An 18958-nucleotide genomic window follows, 5' to 3' on the forward strand; every position below is an offset into this window, starting at 1 on the left:
TATAGACTGAAAACAGTGATATATAATGGGGAAATTCAATTCAGAAGTTGTCTTGATCTAAACTAAGCCTCTATTGGCCCTGTTGGTCATCTGATTGGTCCATTTTTCAGCTCTGTCCCCTGCAATGTGAGGCTCTGTGCCCTTCTATGCAACTTACCAGGTGTACTGTTAGACCTGTCATGTAGACTGTAATCACTGCCTTTTAGACACTGTGAATTTTTTGGTACCCTATATTTTTGTATATTGTACATTATAAAAGGATAATAAACCTTGATGCCAACACAACAGTATGGTCAGTGGGCTCTGTCAGAATTAGTTTTGGGGGAGGATTTGAGATTTAATTTTTAAGGCTGAGCTTCATGATATTTTTAAATTGGAAGTGCCAATAGAGTCTGACCTGTCTCCACATCTTTAGCAGTTATTTTTTAAGAGAGACATGTTCATTAATAGATTCTTGGGGGAATGAACAAAGTTTTTCTTTGATGAAAATGCACTGTTCACTCTTACGTGAATAATTTCTAGGAATTTGGTGTATGTCGAGGCAACTTTAACAGGGATTTTTCCTACAGTCTGCTGGTTCTTGAAATTAAAAAAAAAAAAAAACCCCAATCTTACAAATACTGGAGCAATCACCTGTATGTGTGCTTGGTTGTCATCCAGCCAAATTCTCACACTTTGGAAAACAGAAGTCACAATAGGAACTACGTTGTGGAAAGTGCAGACCTGCCAACCTTGAAAAACTTTTTTGAGTAGCAACTTACTGATTTATTGTTGAAGTTCTGGTTCATGAACACGGCGGCACGCACACGGAAAAAATGTGCCATTAAATGTCAAACCTGTATATATTTTAAACCCTAGAAAATAATTATGTTCAAGTAGGCTACTTGAATTAAATAAAACATTTTATTTAAATTATTGGTTATATTTAATACAATTAATTGGATCATAATATAATCCAATAAAATATATTACACTGCATAATGAGCACTTTTACTTTTGTTACTTTAAGTATATTTTGATAATACTTTCGTTCTATTACATAGGGAAGATGTTGAATGCAGGTAACTGCAACTTCCTGTAACTGACAAGTAATTTGTAACTCTACAACACTGTTTTTTCTACTTTTACTGTGATACATGATGTGAGTAAGTCTTCCACCTCTGGAGATCACCAACAACAGTCATGTATACCTGCAGCAGTGTAACACTGAAAACACACAGCTCAGTTCAGCGTTTCCTTGCAGCTCTGCTACAGTAGCAGCTAACCTTTAACCGGGGATTTCCACTGGATGCGTAACGGCTGCGGACCGGCTCCGCTGCGTGCTCCGCCGTCCGTCAATACCCACCGGGTCCGGATTTGTTGCGGAACGGCTGCGGCCGTGACTGACAGCTGTAGTCACGAGGACCCAACGAGATGTCACGAATTCAGGTAGAATTGAACCACAAAACCAACAACAGTTTGTTTCCATTCAGAGGACAAGAGGGGAAACGACTCTTTGCTGTGTTTTCAAGGTGTAGTGCAGGGAAATATGATCCGCCATGAGCACGGTGTATTTTATTTTGAAAATTAACCGGATATTTATTTTGTTTCTGTGCTCCACTTCCTGTCCCGCACTATCTGCCGTGTGCTGAATTGCTGCGGAGCTCTCCGTCGTCCGTCAAAAATAGAAGCTCTGCGTATCTGCTCCGGAGGGCGGCGGACTGACGGAACTGGGACGGAGTAGGGACGCAGACGTTCCGCAGTCAGTGGAAATACACAGATTGACTTTAATGGAAACCTAATGACTCCGTCGACGTTCCGCATCCAGTGGAAATTGCCGGTTAACGTTACCTGCCGGTCACATCGTCTCTAAACAGTCCACTCACAGTGAAGTCCTGCACGGATCAACAGATGTTAAGAGTCCGGCGGCTGCTCGCTCTGTTTGTTACGCACACCGAGCAGATTGATGCGCTCACAGAGCCAATCTTTGCAGACGTTACCGCTCGGTGTTTGGCTAGCTAATAAGCCGTTAGCCTGTTAGCGCCGAGCGGCCAGCCACGGTCCGACAGACAACGACACATTCCGCACATCCTCCGCTCAGTTTAACCACTAACCCCCCGGTACCTGTCAGAGAGGCGTGTTTACTTTGTGTCTCAGTCCTCCCTTAGCCTACATTAGTAACAGTTAATTTTGTTACGGTATGAACTTAATCATAGGAAAGGCAAAACAATATATAAGACCTTTGTAACGAAATCCAAGACTTTATAAATGCAAGGTTTTATTAATAATGATATAAATAAATAATATTTCTCCAAAGTTGACAGATAGGCTACGTAAATTAATTCATTTCACCTTTCTACATCAAATCCGTTTACCTTTGCAAGCACAGTCCTCCCTTGGGGAAAACCATAGATATATGGGGGAAACCAACCAAACTAAACGGGAATGAAGGAGGAATGAATAACACTACTAACCGATATCCCATTGACATATATATAAGCGATATCCATACTGTCTATGGCGATATCCCCGCTTGACATTAGAGGAAGTGACCCGATGGTGTGATTGGTCGAACTCTTCCTCTTTAGTTTTTTTTTCCAGCATGCTCGTGGCTGCCTACTGTCTATCATCAAGAGTTAGACTGAGACGGTTACTGCACGTCAACGAGTGAACTCAAACCACCTGTCACCTGATTTTCGCGTAGTTTAAAGTGACAAATCGTATCACCGTATTTTGATGTCAAAATGCGTATCTACTACGCAAAATGCGTACAGGTTGGCAGGTCTGAAAGTGTCTCAGGTAATGACAGTTTTATCCACACTAAGCCTGAAGAGATCGAAACCAACTATTCATATTGCAAAACAGTGAGATCTGTGTAGTGATTGAGTGTTATAGCTTATGCCTTCGTGCCACAGAAATCCAGTTTCTGACAGGACTCTGCCCAACACTACTCCACACATTAAAAAAATGCTGACGCAGAGTTGTTTTAGACACTTAGTGTAAACACACTCATGTTCAATGATGCTTTGCTAGATTAATGAACTAAGAAGAATAAACTACACTGGCCATGCTCATCACAACAAAGTAATATGTGACAACAGGATGGCTCCATGTGTTTTTAGGATTTTTTGGATGACTGGAGTTCTGTGTAAGAAACATTACATGTATGTCAGACTGTGGATTCACAGACCATACTACATTAATTGCTGGTTTTAGTCTCTTCACAGGATTTGTTGATAACAAAAATCCTGGGTGCTCTGTCCCTCCACCATAAAGATTCTGGGATTGGTTCCCAGTAACGGTACCTTCGGCTTGGTTGTGTGTTCCAACGAACACAGTTGGCCATGTTTGCAGGTAGGAAGCCGGTGTGGGACTTTGTCTGTGTTGCTACCATAGACTGTATATTAACAGGCTATGGTTGCTACACATACTGGTTGGTATGAAATAGGTGGTATAGTGTGAGTCACATCTCCAAAGCTCATCAGTGGCAGGTGAAATGAAGCAACTGGAGGTAGCATGTCTGTCTGCAGCCCCATCTGGACAACAGTGGAGTGACGTGGACTGCGGTGCAGAGGGAACTGGACAATCCAACAGGAAAATCTGCAAAAGGTAAATAGAGTGGAACATTAACACCAGCCTTATCATTTAGCCACCCTGCCCTATAACTGTGTATATCCTATACTACAAAACTGTTCAGTAAAACCACACTTTGATTAGGAGATGCATCCCAGAAGTGCATCCTCTCCCTTCATCCTGTAAAGAAATGATTGCAGCGCTGGAATCCCGCGCTGTATGATAAGAGGAGAGATGGATGGGACAAACGAGCCAAGTAGTCAGGGTGTGTCCAGCATACTGCCCGTGGATCACTGCTGGTGCCAGTGGCCTAGACACCAGTATTTTATCATCACACCACAATGATTCTGCTGCTGTGCAGAAAATCAAGATCAAAGCTGGAGAACAGCTACTGTCACACAGGACAGGAAAATACACTAAATAAAATCTGACAAAACGTGTGTACAGTTCAGTCTGTAGCCCTCGAATAAATAACGGCGTTAGTATTTTGCACTGGAGCAACTAAATCATTGGTCGTCAGAAGGGAGAGCAGCCCACTCTTCATCCCCTAAAATACATACACATACCCGCCCATGATTTTACATGTCCTTATTGTATATGTCCTTCTCATTTGGTTCAATGCAGACCTAGCTGTACCTCTCAATTAAAGAGAGCAGCCTCTCCACGGTTTTATTAATGGTCGCAGTGAAAGCATTAATCAGTTGGTATTCTGCTGACAGACAGATGCAGTGATCAGCACTCTGGCAGGCAGCCAAGAGGAAGTCGCCAGGAGGAAGCTGTAGGCTGAAGGAGGCCACTCAGATAGGATGGTGAAGAGTCAGGGAGGAGACGGCAAAAGAGTGGGAAGGACGCATGCCCTGCCTCATAATTCTGCCTCTGTTTGACAGTGAGGAATGAGAACAACACTGAAGAAAATGGAGGAAAACACCAGCTTCGTCTCTGTGATGATCACGGACATTAATGAGGAGTTTTGTTAAAACAGTTACCAGCTCTGTGAAAAATGAGTCAGCACTGCCCTGAGAGTCACATTAATCATGAATTATCTTGGAAATTGTTGGCTACCTGAAAGCCATTGTTTACAAATGTGTTAACATTTAAAAGGATGGAAGAAATAACCCCTTATCAAATCAAGTGATAAATAAAGTGGCACTTTTATAAGAAATGTTGGTGGCAGGTTTTACCAAGGCATACTTGATAATAGGTGTATTAATTGTACCTATAAGCATTTTTGTATGTTTGATTATTTATGCTCATTAAATTAGTTATAAGCCATTCATAACAACTTTTGGTTTGCCAGGTTACACAAAATCTTTGGTTGTGGTTGGCGCACATCCTCTACCATAAGCTGCCAAAACATCGATCTGTAGTCAAGTAGCCTGTATTACATGACTACTCAGTCTTTGAAAACCGTATGGATCTATGGCAAGCCATTTTAACATTTCATAGCTAGACTGGATATTTATTGCAGATATCCATAATTCAACACTTCCTAGTCAAAAAGAACATTTCAGATATCCACAACGTCATTCTTACTTGTACAAATGACATCACTGTTTCCCATTCATGTGTATGGGGCTTTCAATTTCGGGTATCCACAACGCCATTCTTCCTATCCAGAATGAACATTCCAGATAGCTGCAATAGAATTCTTACTAGGCAGAACTCCCATTTTAGATTTCTACAATCCCTAGCTGGAACCATACACTAAAAACAAAAAAGGAGGCCGTAGAGCTGCAGAGTTGGTGATAATGCTCTATGAGTTTTGAACAACTCCTTACACATTACATGTAGTCATTTGATTCAATGTTAAAATAAAACAATGTAATTTCAAACATTATTACAACTACAGACAGTAATTACTGTTAAATAATTGTAAAATATGACTATATTATACACGTATCGTGTTACTGTTATTGTATGGAACTGGAGGCTATACACAAGCAACCCAAAAGTTGGGCTTTCATTATTCTAAAGTATTAACCATTAATGAAGTATTTACAACTTACAAAACCCGTCAGTATCCCTTATGATACAGAACTCTACTTGGGGTAGATGTCTGACGGCTGGTGTTGGTCTGAGAAACGTCAAACACTACAGGCATGCAGCATTGATCACAGTGGTGTAATATGACAAGCTGATGTTTATTCCATGTTGTCTTGTTTACAGAGCGAGCAGTCGGTTGTTTTTGATGCGTGTTGTGCAGCGTACCAGGACTTGGACGGCTGAAAGACGTGTCTGTGTTCTCTCATGCGACGGGATGGGCAGATCACACAGCGTCTGAAGTTGCGGCCAGAAAATGCTCTCATGGTCTCCAGGGATTGAGACTTTGTCGCCTCTGCCATCACAGCTCTCCATCCTCCTCTTTGGGAAAACAGGGTAATTGTTTGATATGATTCATCAGCTTTGCACTGGCCTAAGCACTGGCCAGTTCGTCTGTGTGTGCACTGGGCAAGGCCTGCCTAAGAGGAACATCAGAGGGAATTGGGTTTATTGGAAATGTAATCAAAGGAGTCAAAGAGCCAACAAAGTGCAATCTGTTGTACAACAAAATCAAGTGGTCTGTTCAGGTCTGCCCCTCTAATCTGTCTGATACCGTTTCATTCCACCAACAAAACACAGAGACACTACACATCACTTACTTCTCTAATATATCACTTTAGCCTAGGTCACACACACAATAATATTAACGTATGAAAATATGAAAAACTGTATGAACTGCACTAGCTTTGTTTCCTCCAGCGGAGGAACTGCTGTAGTTAGCATCAGACGTATGCCAGCATGTTGGTATTTTTTTTGAGAGACTTAATATTGCACAAAATTCATAACAGACGTTATGTGCCTAGTGTCAACCCCTTCAGAAAAGCAAAAATCTAAGAGTGTCTGTCAGGTGATTTACATCTTTTGCAGCTGTATGTTTAAACAAGAAAGGAAAGCCTGTTTTAGCATTTTATTTTAATCACAGTCTGTTTTAATAAAAGTGCTTGTGAAATCTCACGTGTGGCTTTGATTTACAACTGTACATTTAGCCCACTAGAAAATACTGACCTATATCGTGTAACCCCATTCAGCCTAAAAATACTGATATATGATCTTTGGTCCATATCGCCCAGCTCAGTGCATGTGCCGCACAATGCAGACTGAAACTGATGCGCATGATACTGTAAAGTCAGTACATTGCACTGGAAAAAAACTGCAGCGCCGCTGATGTATTCATAAGCAAAAATGTGGACACAGCTTTAAACTGGTCCAAGAGCAAAACTAAGACTGACTCAACTTTGTAAGACTAGACTTTGTGAAACCAGCCCTGAGATGTCATAAGGTCATGTAGTTGAAAGAGAAGTTGGGATGCTCTCCTTGTATTAGGACAGGATGGGTTAATGGTGGCACGCGTTAACCCCGGCTGACAGAGAGAGATGAGAGGGAGAGACGGAGCCGGCGGTGATGGAGAGTCCTCTCCTCCTCCTAATAAAGCAGAGACCAAACAATATTAAATCACCTCCAACACCTCCCTCTTACACAGAGCCAAGGCGCCGCATTCGGCTGTTAAAAGTAGCCGCTACACTGTTTCCAAGACGAAGAAAAGTGGAGTTTATGGTAGTTGTGCAGCGCAGAGCCTTAGTGAGCCATTCACGTTTTATTTAATCTACTTAACCAGGTGACAGAGGTTGTAAAGGCTGGCAGCTGCACTGAGTGGAAGCAATATTGATGACGAGTCATAAATAAAACTGCTGATGGCACGGAAATATTGATGGGGACACAGATACCTTTAAGTGTGAAGCAAGGTAACGTAACCTCAATGCTCCGTCTGCTTCAAATGGACGTCAGAATCACGTCAAGGAGCAGACCAACAACCTTTCATTTTCACTCAAATATGCCCATAAGGCTTAGTGCTTATGCCTTCTGACATTTTGCTTCAAAAACAAAATGTAGCCTTTAGTAAATTCTACTTGATTTATATTCCAACCCAATGCAATGGCAGACTGTGCTGCAATATGGACCCCGCCCCCCCGCTCTCCTTGTGGCAGCGTTAATGCATCCAACACACACCGAAAGAAGCCATTTATTCTCACATTTGCTTTACAGATCTTAGGTGGTAAGTTGTTCAACGTAAATCATTAATACAGCCCGGGGCTTTGGTTTGAGCTTCTGCCCATATGTAGGCCTGCATCTGAAGCGTAGGAATTTAAAAAAAGTGCTTAAACAACAAAAAAAAAGAGAACATGGGTATTAAGGTTTAAAAAAAAATGAGGAAAGTGACAAAGTAATTGCAAAGCAGTTTCAGGCCGTGCATTCGCAACACACTCCGACAGGCTTTTAAGCAATTTCCCTGTCCTTGTGCTCTTTTGATGCCTTTTCATTGAGAAACACACACACACACACACACACACACACACACACACACACACACACACACACACACACACACCAAAGTCATTGTGTTCCATTAACTGACAATTTCTTTCAAAGAAAAGCTACTATGAGAAGGTTACAAAAGTTCTCTCTCCTCTGTGCCCTCAAAACGTCCTCACCACTGCAGACAACAGCAGATTAAAGGCAAATGTTAATCATAGTCTACAAGGATAAAAAAAAAAAGTAAGACATTTTATTCATAGCAGTGTGTTTACACAGAAAGCAACACTTGTGTTGACCTCTGATGGCTTGTTTTAATGCTACACAGCACTGCAGATAGATGGGGTAATGAATGGACTACGAGGTGATATTAAACATCTCTCTTTCCTTCTAGCTTAGGGGCATCATTACTTCCTGTACTAATTTAGCATCACTCCTCCCCCGCTTCTCCAAACCAATGACTTAAATGTTCTGTACAGCAATCCGATGAAATAAGTCATGGTGCATCTCTGTCTGCTGCAAAGCAAACTGGGCCCGTTTTGTGACGGAAAGGGCATGAAAACCATGTTTCTTTTTTCATCTCAGTCGTGAGCGCTCCTGTGAGATCAGCGTTGCATGTGGGCGTTAAAGCCAGGAATGCGTAGAATTGCAGTCTTGCTGTGCACAGTTTTGCTCTGCATCCCAGTTGTGAAATCAGTCAAGCCGAAAAATAGCTGCAAGCTTTTGAGCATCGCAGGAAGATTTGGCAACAACTTTCATCTCTGCTCCCCTGCTTCCATCCCAAGTAAAGCCCTCCCTCACGGCAGAAGCAAACCAGAGCTCCACTGTGTTTACCCCAAAACATACAAACAGGCTCATTGTTACAAGGTCTCTCGTCATGTATATGCTCTGCTCTTGTTGCCTGTTGGTGAAGGGATCAGGAGATTTACAGCACCTTCACTGGAACAGATTGAACACTGCAGTGAAGTCACTGAACAGGGTGTGAAAATGAAGAGCTACAGGACTAAAATGAATTTAGATGGATGTACACTGTCTGCTGTGTTTGTTCTCCTGTACTTCTAACTTTCTGAGGACCTATTCACGATATAGACTGAAAACCTTACAGAATAAAGTAACCCATCTCTGACACAATGTCAAGAACATCTTTACATTATTGTCTTTATAAAACTAACGTAAAAGGTAGTGTGAGATGGGATTTAGGCACACACGTTTCCATTATGGTATACCCCATGTGTATCTAATCAATTCCCTTTACATTTCTAGAAGTGATGTGCTTGAAGCAATATATCATATGCAATGAAATCCGTTTCATTCATTGCTGGCACCAAAGGAAACAATTGAGGGAAAAAAGGCAATTTAATGCAGCCGTTTTCTTCTCTCCAGCTGAAGATTTAAGACCCAGTGGAGTGTTTTTTGGGCGGGTCACTTGGCTTTAAATTGAACCTCAAATTTTCTTTTTTCCCCTCTTTGGTATTCTTCACCCATATACATATTTACACTTCCATGTCCCAGCTTTTTGACGTCTTCATCAGGCTGCTGATGGTCGACGGCAGCTGACTTAAACCGGGTGCGGTTTCTCTGCACCGCAGGAACAGGGATGGGTTAATGAAACCACCACCCAGTCTGGACTCTCACTGACATGTTGCACCTATCATTTTCACAGGTTTCAAGATGACCACAGAGAGGCCACCATCACTGTGAATTTTGTTTTATTTTCTCGGAGACAGATAATCATGATTCAGTCAGCCAATTCACATGGTTCAGACTATTATGTTGATAGATTATTGTTTGGTGTCTAGAATAAACTACGGTCATTACAGCAGAGACGGGGGAGTGACAGGAAAAACTACAGATGTCCCTATTACGCGTTTTTGATCCAAGTCCTTTTAATATTGGGTATCTGCCGGTACAGAGTCAGATCCAATACGTATAGTTAACTAAATGATACAGCTGCCCAGTGCACATTCAAGCCACAACCTAAAAAATGAGATAAGATGGAGCCCCTGAAATTACTTTTTGTGCCAAAGATGCCCAGCACATACAGTAAAATAATATATACATAGCAGCATAGGCAAAGTTAATTAAATATGTATCTGGCATATTGAAATAACAGGGCTAGCCTACTGACTGGCACACCTTATTTTTCAAAAGTGGTTTTATAAAAATTCTGGGAGGTCATGGTTTCAAACTATTAAGCTGATTAAATTGTTAATGAATGAAAATGTAACTGGGAGAATGCAACTCCTAAAACTGTCATGATACAATGAGCTAGATTGTTTTACTAGAGATCACTTATCAATTTGTTGGTGTTGCGTGTCAAGGTGGAGATGAGTCTTGGACCCAAATGCAATTCAACAAGATTTATTCCAACCAGGAAAAACACTAGAATGAGAATCGTCCACAGGGAAGCACACAACACGACATGAACCACACCAACAGAAAATAAGAATCCGACAAGGGAAAACAGAGAGACTAACCCTGCGTTCATGGACATCGGAAAAACGTTTTTCCGAGTGAAAACGTCACCTTTCACGTAACTTCCTGTGGGAATCAGAGGTGGGAAACTCGGGCTGGATTTTGATACCCGAGTTTCCCAGTTGGTGACGCGTTGTTGACAACTGACGTTTGATGGAGGCAACTTCGGTTCACTGAACATATTTTAATGACAATAAACTGTTTATTGTGGACAAATGCCTCTTCCAAGAAACATACACAGACATAATATGTTTCAAATTATTCATAAATAGGCCCACGTATTTAAAAAAAAAAAAAAAAAAAAAAAAAAAAATTATCCGTGTCCTTTCCCGTTGGTTACCTGTCGATGTGCTGTTTGGATGCTCGCATAAGAAAACAGCAGAAAATCTTTTGTTATTGTGGCCTCCATGTTTTCACCACCTGATGCTCTCGGCTACGGCCAACCGTTGGTGGCAGTAATGCAAAAAGTTGTTATGCCAAACGCCCAATATAACAGAAGAAGAGCACGCATCCCGACCATGTGAACGCTATACTGTCTATGAACGCTACTAGTCGGAAAAACAACGTAACCACGGGGGCGGTGCTTGTTATTCCGAGGTGGCATGAACGCAGGGTAAATACACAGGGTAATAAACACTAACAAGGGACAGGTGATACAACAGGTGGAACAAATCAGAAAAGGCGGGAAACAAAACAAAGACAGGAAGACAAGTAACCAAGGATGTAACCAAAACAGTGGAATCCAAAAATAAAACAGGAAGTTCCAAGAAACACACAAAAACACAATAAGAGTGGGGCAGACGTGACACTGTGGGAACCAGAAACCATGAACAAACAAACCCCACATCTTGGAACCATCCATGCAATATTTATCTGAGGTTAACCAACTTATTACTTTAAATGGCGTTGACTCGACAGTAGCCGGCCCTACATCATTTACTACTGAATCCCCTTTCCCAAAACAAAGCTGCCAAAAGCCCTGAAATAGCATACCCATTCCAGGTTTTCTATAGGCTATAATACATTGGTTGGGAGTTTTTACATGCAGTGAACCTTGCAGCAAGTTAGCAATTAAGACTTATTATCAAGCTAATAACTTTTTGTTAAATAAACTAAATTGTTAATCCTCACATTCAAAAAGCTAGAACCAGCAAGAGTTTTTGCTTTTGCTTGATACATGATTTAAAGAATTGATAATCGATGTTGTTGTGGATTCATTTTCTGTCGCTCAAGTAGCCTAATTCTTTTAGCACTGATGGACACAGTGTTAGAAATTAAGAGGCAAAAATGCCCTTAGAAATTTAAGAATGCTCCTAAAAAGATGTGATAGCGGGGCAAACCTGTCCCAAAATTGGCTTCAGGAATATACTGCATAACACGTTTAGTTTGTAACTTACTTACAGCTCCTCAGAATCAGTGAAGCAGATAGTCAAATCCTCAGGTCCATTCAATGAGGTGGAGACACAGGTGGACGGTCTGGAGCCATGAGTGTGGTAAAGTTAAAGTTAGTATCAGAAGCCTACTAGCCATTAATTTAAAAACATGTATACAGCATATCTCGTCATTAACTGTAACATATTAATACAGTTAAAATACAGCAAATATACTAACCCAGGACATTGGAATTACTTTCCCGCACGATTCGGTCTTTCCTCAGCTAACGGTAATCAGTGACACAGCTGACCTTAGCTAACGCTAATTAGCTAACTTCAACTAGCATCCATAGCTGTTTTGCAGACATTGGCATTTTATATCAATTAAACTAAACTACAGACAAACAATTGCCAAACAAAGTTATCTTCTAAGATTTACAAGGCAGTACATTAATAAAGCTTTTAGCTTAACCACAATACATTAAATTAGTTCACTTTGCCGAACTTCACGTTTTATTTTTCTCAGTCTGTCTACTGTTCTCTGTAGTCCCACCCCCCTACAAAAGCGATAGGTCACAATTATAATTACAGATTGGCTAACAGACAAGATTGACAGCAGGGTGTGGCCGGTTTGGTTCAGTGGTAGAGCAGGCGCACATGTACTGAGAGGTTTAAGACTTGACGCAGAAGTCAATGGTTTGAATCCGACTTGTGACGATTTCCTGCATGTCTTCCAGTTCTCTTTCCCCTTTATCACCTAGCTGTCCTGTCAAAAATTTAAAAAAGGCAGAAAAGCCCCCCAAAAAATTGGAAACATGTTAGATAACGTGGCAATAGTTTTAATTAAATTTGAACCAATCGGCAACCAATGTGGGGGATGATATCTGTGCTTTTTACTCTCATCTGACAAGATGATGTTATACACAGACAGTTGATTAATTCCTCCCCTTTGTGTAACACTTTGGTGTTCAGAGACGGGGGTCAAGACTTGCGGCCCTTCTTTTTTTAGTAATTTCCTGTTAAAATAGTTTTTGTTAGCTTTGTCTAGCACTGTCAGGACACTCTGGATCCAAAGCTCAAATAGTTTTTTTTCCAAAACTTGGATTGTGTTCTGATTATAGAAAGTTAATTAAGCTAACGTGGTAATGTTGAGCCTGGTGCTTCAATGCTGCTTCCACAGGCTGTGCTACTAAGACATACCGTCTAAATGGCCATTTAAAGGAAACATCACTCAGCAGTCTACCCTAAAACTAAAGCACCTACACTCACCTTTGATGAAGAGGAAGGGCAGGGGAAACAAATGATGTTTCAAGTGGGCGAAACAGCTGCATATCATGACAGAGGAGCTCAGAGGAGCCCGCAGAGGGCCCAGACTCCTTTTGAAAAGCCCATCTACATTAGATGAGGATGGAGTCTGTAAGGGAGGTGAGCTGTGATTTAAATAGGTAGCCTACCGGATCAAAGCCTGTCACGCTGTTCTTCTGGCTACAGCCTTTCCGCTTGCATGGTTATCATAATTGCTCTTGCTCAGAGGACATGCTGCTTCCGTCAGGGCCACGTCCTCCTGCATTAGAGCTGAGGAGCCTCAGCCAAGCAGAACCTGGCTTTGCAGGTAAAAGCTTTTTTCTTTCCCTCCTCAGAACATCTTAGGAAGTTTGACACAGTTAGTTTTAGGAATAACAAGAGGCTACTTCATCAGCAGCCTCATGGCTCATCAGCTTTAGTCAGCCTTGACCATCTAACATGTTTTCATTGACCTTTGTAGTCACATTTTACTTTCTCTTCTTAAAATTAAAGTCAACCCAGGATCTATCTACTGAATTTCGAACCTGCCTCCTCGTAGGCTTACAAGTTGTAAAACTTTGGTTTCCAAATAGCTGGAAAACAGAGGCGGTGGTGACCTTGAATAACGTTAGTTAGAAAGGATCCCAATGTTGATTTTACAATGGCAAAAACTCCAAACGTCCACAGACAATTCTCAAACCACTCCTGCAGCATAAACCATTTTCGGTATGTTCTTCACAACAAACAGTTGTGCCTCCAGTATGGCTAAATATTGCTTCTGTGTTGCACTATTGGCCTTTTCAAAACAATAAAGATTAATTAATTTAGCCATATCTTGTTGATCTTGGTGACGACTTGGTATGTAGTGGTGTGGCTTGAGAAGTTTCAATGGATTCAGTGGTTCGATTGTTCAACAATAAAAACTTCTCACCATTGAAATCCATAGTAACTGAATCCAAGCTGAGTGAAAACAGCTGTGATCTTCCACGAAGGGGCAAACTTAAAACTTTTTAAAGTCACCTTTTAAGCCCTGAGGAGATAGCCTACATGCTTGATATTCTGAAAACTTAGAGTGGAGACTCACTGAAGGGCTGTTAGGTCACACTGGCTATTGGCAGGGTATGACAAATACAACACTTAAAGAAATAATACATGGCAAGGGTTTCTTATATATGAATGCTGCGATTAAATCATTATCCAGTTTATAAAGTGTGTTGTCTTTTAGGTAATTTAGCAGGACGCGTAAGTAACCAGAAAGCACAGATTTGGGGATTCGCAAGTCAAAATACATGAAGACATCTGTGATTTTTAGATGTCCAGGTCACATATGCTGCATCTGATTTCAACAGCATTTAAAATGTGCATTTCGGTGTAAAACAGAGTCAACTAGTCATCAAAATACAGTAATTTAAAAAACTGTCAAAATACGATAATCCACCAAATCTTTTCACCTTTCAATCATATTTAGCTCATGCCCAGACATCTTTTTTGGGGGGCTTTTCCCTTTATTGACAGTGGATAGACTGGAAAGGGGGAGAGAGATGGGGTATGACATGCAGCAAAGGGCAGCAGATCAGATTTGAACCCATGCCACTGCAGGACTCAGCCAACATGGGGCAAACACTCTTACTGGGTGAGCCAGATGCCACCCTGATGCCTGGGCATCTTTTGACCTGCAAATCACCATTCTAAGATTATCACAGGAACTTCAGGAATCTATGTGACAAATGTATTCTCCTTAAAAGGGCACTCTCTATTTGAAACTACGAAAATGCAGGTTACCATGCTCACTAATTTATAACAGTAGTTAAACCGTTAATTATAAATGCAGTATTCTGATATAATGAGCCTTCACACCTGTTGTCATGCACATGCGAGAATGCTTAGCTTTCTGCTTTTATGTGTATCGTGTGCAGACACTTAACTGATGCTTTAATACAGAGCAACTTGCAATTAATGAGCATGAGTGAGTTTTATATGCTCCTTGAGACACACGACTGTCACACAATAACTGTCACAGCCTATAAACCTGTGACCAAAACACTCTGTAAGCACTAAATCAGCTCACTGTGTGCCCACAGGCATGTGTGTCTTCCTTACATCTCCCATAAGTCTGTCTCTTTGTTTTTATTAATACTGGTGGAGCATTTATTACCTTAATAGGCCTATATGTTGTGTTTTCCCACAGGAGTGGCCAAATGCCTCAAATTCACCAGTGATGAATTGGCAAATTAGTGACCAGCTGTCAAATGCTGGTAGCTTGGGCTTTTGCAGCCCATCGCTCCTAATCAGGACACCTAGCCCTTTTTAATATGTGGAAGATAAAGTAACTAGCACAGTGATAGCAGTGCTGCTAAATGAGCCATTTGAAAGCACAGCTCATTTTTCATAATCCTGAAATAGTCAATTAAGGGACGTGTGGAGCTCAGGGAGGCCCAAGGAGACATTGAGGTGCGACGCTAGAAAGGAGACACAAGTGAGTTTTAGCCACAAGAGGAAGAAAAACAGGCAGTGTCTCAATGGAAAAACACAACAGGGAAATGTTACAAGGCTGCATATAACAGGAGAACACAAAATATGGGGTATAAAAACGTCAGTCGCAGTGACAGCGACACCAGCTTTTGTCAGCCAGCCAGCTGCTTGCGTAGCATTGACACAAACAACAAAAGCCAAAATACCAAATTGCCTGTGGGTAAAAGAAAACTATTGTTTCAGTATGTGGCTCCATCATCTCCCCAGAGAGTACAATACCACGTCCCACCCTGAAAACAAACCAGAGGAAGACATTGGAATTGAACTCCATCTGAAAAGCTGTTAATAAACAGTTAGTGCTGTGTCTGTGAACAGTGGGACATGTATGCATCATTACTTTATCTCTCGCTGACAGAAAACACACAGCCACCTCTTTTGTCCTGTGCTTGTCAGAGAAGGTTGAATGTATTTGCTTACACTGAGGCCACGTAACAAGAAAAGTGTTTTCTATTTAATAATATCCCTTTGTGTGAATAAAACAGCTCCTCTGTTTGTAGTAATTTCCACATCAGATAAAAGTGGATTGAATTTTTTCTACTGTGGGTTAGTGCCTTCTGCAGCTTCTTGTTGTTCTCTGACATGAATTTAAATCTGATTGGTTTATCCTGTGATTATACAAGTGAACCACATTTGAATATGTTTGTGTCTTTGCATCTTGTGGTTTTCGATGGAAATGACGGAATAAATCAACAGATGGTATATACCGTACTGTATATAGATTTAGTTGCAGAATGACAAGGTTGATTTATGAGTTTCGTTTTTGGTTATAACTTTAAATCCCCCAGGAGGGACAAATGCCACAACCATTCGGAATTCATTTTAAAGTCTAATTTAGAAACAATAGTTTTTATATAAACAGCGCCCATTGTTTGGCTGACGATCATTTGAAGCAACTCAACAACCTTTCCTTGGGACCATTTCTTGGATTTCCACCACCGCAAATAAACAAACACACCCATGATAAAAATGCATAAATTAATAACCATACTCTGTTTAGTCTTTTTGGCAGGTTTACATTGTTCATTTATGTGCAGGATTAGCTTTTTCATGTTATTTTATATATATTATATTTCTGATATTTTAGTTTTATCGCAGTGCACAGAGAACACAGGGGACAGAGGTGGGAAGAGAAAAGGAAAAAACTGAAACTGTGTCAATAAACTGAAAAGCCGAAACAAAGCACGGTTCTTTTCACTGCAGGATTTGTGATGAATGCACGTGACAGCTCCTCTAAAACCAAACAGATCACTATAAACCAACAGTGGATTAATTTCACATCCCTGCAGGCCTGGTTTTGCAAATGCCATGCAATAATTTGAGGCACACCCAACCCAAAACCATCCATTCTGATCTTTTGCAGGGCCAGATTCATTTCTACCAGTTATTTTTCATGTCATTTGTGAATTTGATTCCTGACAAAAGTCTCGGCTTAGGTCAGGAGTTCCTGCCATCTTAAATGGCACCAGTTCAAAGCATCATGCACAGAATAATTTTGTAGATGAAATGAAATTAATCTCAGCATCTTTTAGTTCACACACAGCCACTGATGCTAATTGGAAAAAGATTGAAGACTTTAACAGTCTGTTGCATGCAGACCCGCCCCAGAGACTTTTGTTTCTCGCCAGTAACAGAGCATGAGCTCATCTCAAGCTGGGACACCAGGGGGAGGGGAGTATTCATGCAGACATTTAATGGACGGTTAAATAACAGTGACATCATGCCTATAGGTCATGCATGTTCATCCTGTTTTGTATTAAAAAAAAAAAAGAGGAAAGTAGGAAACTAAGAGATTTCCAAGAATGCAGGTGTCCCCCGAGAGCATTCCTGCATTGGGACGATGTGCGAGAACATTACTGTGCTGCCAAAATAACACAGCAAATGAGTTCAGGCCCCACCAGAGCGTGATGTAATCTGCTCCTTAAGGAACAGTCTGTGGTCCAAATGTAAACAAAAAAAAAAGCCCCAACTCAAGAATGGAACCTTCCATCGATCTAAAATGAACTGACAGCTCTAAAATGAGACAGACGGACATTAAATTATTTACCACTTGATTAAGTTATTCATGTTTTCTGATGTTGTTAAGTGTTTGTTTATATAGCGTAATAGTAGTAGTAGTCAAGCAAAATAGTACAGTAATTGCACTCTTCGTATATTTTTGGACACTGAAACATCTTCTATTGTGTCGGCTCTGTACTAAAAAAAAAAACCAACCACAAATGAACTCAACAGCAATCTGTGCTGTTCAGTGCAGCCCAAACAGCTGCAATTTAATAACCTTCATAACCCTATTAACACCAGGAGAACAACAAGTCTTAATCTTGACATGTTTATTTTAATAAGGTGCTGGAAATATTCAAGTCACATTTTTCGTTTTCCTTTCCACAAAACAAGGATGTTTATAACCCAAAGCTTGGGAAACCACAGAGTGTGTGCTGCAGGATAGAAGAACATGACCTTTAACAATATATACAGATAAAATAGTCACAGTGTGGAAGAGAGGGAGGCTGAATGCACAGCACTGGGCAATTAAGGCAACATGTCAAAAGGTAAAAGACAACCTTTTCTGTACAAGGAGAGTAAAAAAATAAATAAAAAGAGAAAAGCACCACGAAACACATGAGAGAGGCTTCTCGAACCCCGGAGGAAAACACATTAAAACAGGTCTTATAGCTGCTGTGCAAGACAAAGACACTAAGAGAAGTCATGGAAAAGTTAGAGGAAAACTTTGTCCGTAAGTGACAGGTGTTTTTCATTTACAATGATGTGTTTCCTTGTGGTTGTGTCCCTCCAGATCTTGTGCTGGGTTTTTGTCACAGCTCCAGTTTAATCAGTCAATGGCAACTTTCTTCTCGTTTTCCCTTCGGGTTTTTCGTCAATCGACTCTCAGTTGGCGCAGAGACACCTGCTGGTGCTTTGGAGGAGGAGCAGCTTGGCAATTACAGCGCAGCGTAATCCTCATGTCTGTATGATAAAATAATCTCCCTCAGTGTGCCTCAGCTGTGGCTGAAATCGGCACCAAACATCCTGTTTCAGTGAAACTGGGTGTGAACTGTGTTAGTGTTGAGACATTTTCAATAATTACTGGCAGGCTACTGAGGAAAACACATTTTTTAAAAACCTGTAAAAAGCTGATTAACATAATGGGGTTAGATGGGGGAGGAGTGCAGGTTTCTGCAATTCCAGCCCACGTCTCTGGGAGCCATTCAGTCGTAGATAAGTTTTGCATAATATTCGTCTTGAGAGGGCAATAAAACATAATATAAGTACCTGCCTCTCAATGACAGTATCACAGGTCACTTAACGGCATCAGGACAGTTAAGCTTCCCCAGCGAGTCCCATCCTGCAGTTTGGAGCAGCACTAAAACACCAGGTCCCCCGTTTAGCCCCAACCC

At 41.1% G+C, this 18958-nt stretch overlaps 2 long non-coding RNA genes across 6 annotated transcripts; one reads left to right on the top strand and one right to left on the bottom strand.

Moving 5' to 3' along the window:
* The first annotated feature begins 2294 nt into the window (after positions 1-2294).
* On the top strand, positions 2295-6546 carry LOC114563556 (uncharacterized). 2 transcript variants are annotated; one of them, XR_003693651.1, is made up of 3 exons: positions 2295-3333; positions 3428-3588; positions 5719-6546. It is a non-coding gene; the product is annotated as an uncharacterized LOC114563556 (long non-coding RNA). The 2 variants fall into 2 exon arrangements; XR_003693652.1 differs by lacking the exon at positions 5719-6546 and adding an exon at positions 4272-4690.
* On the bottom strand, positions 2295-12291 carry LOC114563555 (uncharacterized). Of its 4 annotated transcripts, XR_003693650.1 has the most exons (5): positions 11989-12291; positions 11775-11853; positions 6827-7014; positions 5761-6011; positions 2295-3579 (listed from the first exon to the last, which is right to left on the bottom strand). It is a non-coding gene; the product is annotated as an uncharacterized LOC114563555 (long non-coding RNA). The 4 variants fall into 4 exon arrangements; XR_003693649.1 differs by lacking the exon at positions 6827-7014 and having other exon boundaries at positions 11779-11853; XR_003693647.1 differs by lacking the exon at positions 6827-7014.
* Between the last annotated feature and the right edge of the window lie 6667 nt (positions 12292-18958).

Source organism: Perca flavescens, chromosome 11 (assembly GCF_004354835.1).
Source record: "Perca flavescens isolate YP-PL-M2 chromosome 11, PFLA_1.0, whole genome shotgun sequence".
Taxonomy (NCBI): domain Eukaryota; kingdom Metazoa; phylum Chordata; class Actinopteri; order Perciformes; family Percidae; genus Perca; species Perca flavescens.